The sequence below is a fragment of the Condylura cristata genome, unplaced genomic scaffold, assembly GCF_000260355.1.
Source record: "Condylura cristata isolate star-nosed mole 26May11 unplaced genomic scaffold, ConCri1.0 scaffold00025, whole genome shotgun sequence".
Classification (NCBI taxonomy): Eukaryota; Metazoa; Chordata; class Mammalia; order Eulipotyphla; family Talpidae; genus Condylura; species Condylura cristata.
This window is the reverse complement of record NW_004567126.1, coordinates 20,943,030-20,948,921: the sequence shown is the minus strand read 5'-3', so window position 1 is coordinate 20,948,921 and position 5,892 is coordinate 20,943,030.

The following is a 5,892-nucleotide window of genomic DNA, read 5'->3' as shown; positions in this document are numbered from 1 at the left end:
CGGGTTAAAGCACAGCACTAAGAAGCTTAAGCCACTTCCGCATGAGTTCGATCCCCGCCTGCCCTGGAGGAGATCCACATGGCGTGGTAGACCTCTCCTGACCCGCCCGCTGCTACCCTCAGCAGTGTACTTCGTCAATCTGCCTGTTCTGTAACCCACTCTGTCTCTGGTGAAGCCTCTCACCCTCCGCATCTCTGGTCTGTACCCCAGTTCTATATGAATAAATAAATAAATCTTAAAAAAAAAATAAAGGAACATTAGTGACTCACTCTCAATAGTAAGTAGAAGTTATTGCAAATTGTTCTTCTTGCGTCTGCTGAGACCTCTAGTGTAAACTGTCATGTGTTGGCCTTTGTTTAGTCTAATGGAGACACCTCTATTCTATATCAGAAAACAACAGGGACATGGAGAAAATGATAATGATTTGTTGTGGGCCCACTATACATTGTTTATATTTCCATCACCAGGACTTAAAGGAAGTCCGTTTTTAAAAACAAAAAATCTGCCTCTCCAGATACTTCAAAAAGAAGCTATTTATGCTTAACATGATAGTAAAGAGCCAAAGAAGTAAGTAATGGCCAATGTGACCATTTTTTGTTTGTCTTGAAAGATAATCTGTTTGTATTACTTGTCAAAAAATAAGATACTAGATGTGAAGAATATAGTAATTAAAGATTTTTTTATTTAGCGACAGAGAGACAATTTGTGAACTAAAAAAAATCAATCTGAGAAAAATCATTCAGAAATAATCATAGTGAAGGACAGTATGAAAATGAAAGTAGAGACGTGGAGGACAGACTTTCCTGGAGGAAAGATTTAATAAATGCCCACATGGTTTTCTACAGCGAGAAGGAATAGACTACGGAAGAGGCATTCTTCAGAAGATAATGGCTAAGAAATGTTGAAAATTGAAGAAAGAGGTGACCTGAATCCTCAGCTGCATGAAGCATCCTGGATCTTGAGTAGGATAAGCTAAAACAAATCTGAACCTGGAAACTTCATTGTGAATCTCCAGAAAATCAACCAAAGAGAAAAGGCTACTTATCCACACGAGAAAACTTTTAAACAGACAGCTGGCTTACTTACAATAAAATCTTCAAAAGACTAGAGGTGAATTAATGGCCAACTAATTGATAGTTGGGTAAACTTTTATTTCAGAATAAATAGCTCATAGAACCACAAAAGACCCCCAAGGAGCCAAAGCAATCTTGAGAACAAAGAACAGAACTAGAGACACCAAGCTTCCTGATTTCAAACTGTACCACAAAACTATAGCAATTGAAAGAGCATGCAATTAGCATAAAAACAGACAGATAGATGAATGGTACAGAAGAGAGATCCTACACATAAACCTACATATAGAGAGTTATTTAATTTACATCAAAGGTGTCAAGAATAGACTATGGGGAAAGAAGTTTCTTCAATAAAGGATGTTGAGAAAACTAGAAGCCACAGACAAAAGAATGAAACTGGGCTACTGTTTCTACTTTTTTTTTTTTTTTAAGATTTATTTACTTATGCATACAGAACTGGGGCACAGGCCAACCATGCAGGAGGTGAGAGGATTCACCAGAGACAGAGTGGGGAGCAAAATAGGCAGATGGACTGAAATCATTGCTGAGGGGAGCAGCAGGCGAGACAGGAGAGGTCTGCCACGCCATGTGGATCACCTCCCTGGCCAGGAATCAAACTCATGCTGCAGTGGCTGCAACAGCTTCATAATGCTGTGCTTTAACCTGCTGCACCACCAGGGAGGGCCCTGTTTCTGCTTTTTTTAAAAAATAACTTTAACTTTTTTAAAACATCAAGTCAATTGTCTGGTAGAACCATGATTTTTTTTTTTTTTTTTTGGACACTAAAAGCAAAGACAGAAAAGAAAATAAATGAGAGGGACTACATAAAACTAAAAGGCTTCTCCACGGCAAAGGAAATCACAAGATGAAAGGCAACAAGCCAAATGGGAAAATTAAGTGCAAATCATGCATGGAGTGGAATGTATGGTGTGATGACTACAAGTGACACTATTGTATTGAATGTTTGAAAATTGATAAGAAAGTACTGATCTTAAAAGTTTCCATCACAAGAAGAAAATTTACTACCACATATGATGATGGACGTTAACTAGACGTGATCATTTAGCAATACATACAAGTGTCAAATCGTTAGGCACCTGAAACTAATATAATGCTGCCTGTCAATTACATTACAGTAAAAGAAAAAGGTAGTAAGTTAATTTCAGAGGATTGAGTTTCCAAAAGATCCTCACTGAAGGAATTAAAGATCTAAAAAGGAAACAGAACCCAAAGAAGAGAAGGACACAAATAGGCCCAGAAGCAATGAAATTAGTCAATTTTTAAGTAAAGTGAAATAGTCCTTAGTGATTTTTATCTATTTACATGTTCATATAAATACTTAAATATAGATATATTTAAACCATATGAGATTAGGTTGTTTTTTTTTAAAGATTTATTTATTTACTCACACAGAACTGGGGTACAAGCCAGAGATGCAGTGGGTGAGAGGCTTCACCATAGACAGAGTGGGAACAGGCAGATCAACAAAGTACACTGCTGAGGGGAGCAGCGGGCGGGTCAGGAGAGGTCTGCTGCGCCATGTGGATCTCCTCCAGGGCAGGCGGGGATCGAACTCATGCGGAAGTGGCTTAAGCTTCTTAGTGCCTTACTTTATCCCGCTGCGCCACCAGGGAGGGCCGAGATTAGGTTTTTTAAGTAAAAATTGGCAAAAGATGGTAGTTTCATATAGTTTGACCTAACATGAAATATTTTAATGTGTAGTTTAACCTTCCCTTATCGCCTGCTGTATTTGCAGTGCTTAGAACTGTGCCTGTCATGGGGGTTCAGTAAATACATATCGATTAATGAACTACTTTGGAGGAGGTTATAATTAGCCATATAAACAAAAAGGAATGAAAATATTACACCAAAGTAGCATGGAAATAGGAAAAGAGATCAAAGTTAAAGTATTTTTACAGTCTTTGCATTATTTAGGAAGAAGATAGAGATTGATTATCTTTAGACTTTGTTAGATCATACAGCATTATTAAATTTTCAAGGATAACCCACTAAAAACAATACAAAGAATGGATCAACTTTTGAACTAGTCTATGGGAAAAAGAGACCAAAGAACATCAACTTGACTTCTAGTCAAGGATGGTGGATTGATTGCACGCATTAGCCTCTGCTCTTTTCTGAAATTCCAATAAAATGGAACGGAAGTGCACTTTTTAAAAAACACATCAATGTGCAAAGAGAACAGAAGACTAAAGACATTTCGGAAGTTGAAAATCTTCCTGACAGTCAAACAGTAATAAGTAGACTCATCTGAGAAGATGAACTTTGAAGCAGGAATGGAAAAACCAAGAAGCCTCCCACTGATACTACTTATCTCCTCAGAGCTCAGGCATTAGCAGCACCAAGTTACTCTGCAAGTGTGGGCTATTGTGGGGCTGAGATGTGGCAGCAGGTTGAGAATCAAAGAGGCACATGTCCCTTCAGCTCCGCTCAGCTGCACCAGCACAGCAGGAAACCACAGGCGGATTTCCTGGAGAGGATAAAAGAGAAGGTCTCTGATCTTGGGAAAACAAGGTTTATTGGGGAGCAGACCTTTGTACTCCTAAAAAGGGGGTGTAGGGCCCTCCTTGGTGGCTCAGTGGGTTAGGACACAGCACTGCAAGCTAGCCTCAGCCCAGAAGGTGAGCCACATGGCATGGCAGACCTCTCCTGACCCGCCCGCTGCTCCCCTCAGCAGTGTACTTCGTCTATCTGCCTGTTCTGCTCCCCACTCTCTCTGGTGAATCCTCTCACGGCCCCTGCACCTCTGGTCTATACCCCAGTTCTGTATGCATAAATAATTTTTTTTTTTTAAAGAGAGGGGGGTTGAAACTTCCAGAAGTTTCCTGGAGCATTGTCTCTGAGAAAGGTGACTAAGTCAACAAAATCAACCTAAGGAAACACTTGGGGGGGGGGGTCTTCATGATAGAAGTGGCCCATTCTACAGTGACCATGGCTCAAGGCTTCACCTAGCTTCTTTTTCTGGCAACAACATATGAAAGGTGAGGCATTATTTATATCATATCAGGAGACACGCAAGGTCCAGTTGTCTCACTGCTGGGGATTCTGTTTTGTTACCGAGCAAGATGTGATTACTGTAAAATCATTTGTTTTTAAAAATACGTTCTTTCCCTTTGCAAGTAACAGAACCATGACCTCTTGGTGCTCCATGATAGTCTTCGGCCTCGTAAGTTTAGCATGCATACAAGATCTTTGCCTAAATTGATATTGTGGGAAGAGTTGCTGATGATTTTCTAGTTCTATTATTTCTCCTACATGTTCTAGCTGACTTTTTTTTTTTTTGGATGTTAAAGATGTTTTATTTCTTTCTTTTACTTTTCCTCACCACCCCCTCTTATGTCCCCTTACACCCTTTTCTCCTCTCATCGTAACCTCAGAGTCTTCATGGGGTTTATTCATGGCTACAGGTTTTTGAAAGTGTTCTTGTTATTGAATTGCCTCCTGTGCAAATATACAGTATTTGTTTTTCTTGTCTGACTTTCTTTACTAAATGTCACTTCTCAAGCATTCCCCATTTTGTTGCAATAGCTACATGTCACCCTTTTCTATGGCTCAGTAGTATGCCATAGTGTGGAGATACCACATCTTCTTGATCCAAACATCTGCTGATGGACATGTAGGCGGCTTCCAAGTCCAAATATTATAAATACTGCTGCTATGGACATTCTGGGAAATACGAGCTATTTGTCTTGATGGCTTCGTGTACTTTGGATAGATGCCCACAAGTGGTATGGTTGGGTCATACGGCATTTCCATTTTTAAGTTTTTTTAAGTTAACCCAACTGCTCCCCATGAATGGCTGCACCAGCAGTGTAACTGGGTTCCTCTTGTTAGAAGTCTTTCTGATCTGTGCCATTTTAATAGGAGTGAGATGGCATTTCATTGTGGTTTTAACCTGCATCTCTCTTACTGGATAGCTGATAGAATTCTATTAAAAAAAAAAACAGCCCACCTTTATCAACAGGTGAATTGGAATTCTTCCTGGAAAACTAGACAATTCTGTTAGCTACCCAGATGTTTCAATAAATCCCCCAATTATTTGAGACCTTATGTTTCTCAGATAGTAGACTTTTATAAATTCTCAGGCCTATTTCTGGGATTTCTCATTGATCTAGCATATAGGGCAATATCACACCATTTTACTTCAGGGCTTTATAGTATTCCTGTCAGCTCCTCATGGCCTCCAACACATAAACACACCCAGACAACCAAGAACCATAGCACATCTAAGAAAAGGCTCTCATGAAAGATCTGGATCAAAATAAAAATTAGAAAATAGCAATGTAGAGAAAACAAAGTTTGCAGGGGAAAAATATTGAAAAAGAAAAAATATATATAAGGAAAGGGAGATAGAAGAAAAGATAATTTAAGATAAAGCAAGGTTGTGAATTTTTTTAAATGACATAGATGGCTGGGGGAAGTTTATTTTTTTTTTAATGATAGCAGAATAACAAATAACAAATCAAATAAAAAAAAATCTCAATTTAAAGTTCACAAGATAAAAACAGGGTTATAAAAGAGGAGAGAAAATTTAGAATCTTAGAGACCCAGTTCAGAGGTTCTTGCATTAAAATAGTAAGTTTCAGCAAGAGGGCTTGGGGTTAAGTCTCAGCCTGTCACCGCTATAGCCTGAGTTCCATCCCCACCAGGGAGCTGACCTACATATGGCACCACAGACACTCCTGTCTCTCTGCTACACCCCTCAGCAGGGTATTTCAGTCATTTCTCTTGTCCTGCTCCCCACTTTGTTTCTGGTGAATCCTCTCCCCACACCCCCAACCCCCCACACACACCTCTGGCC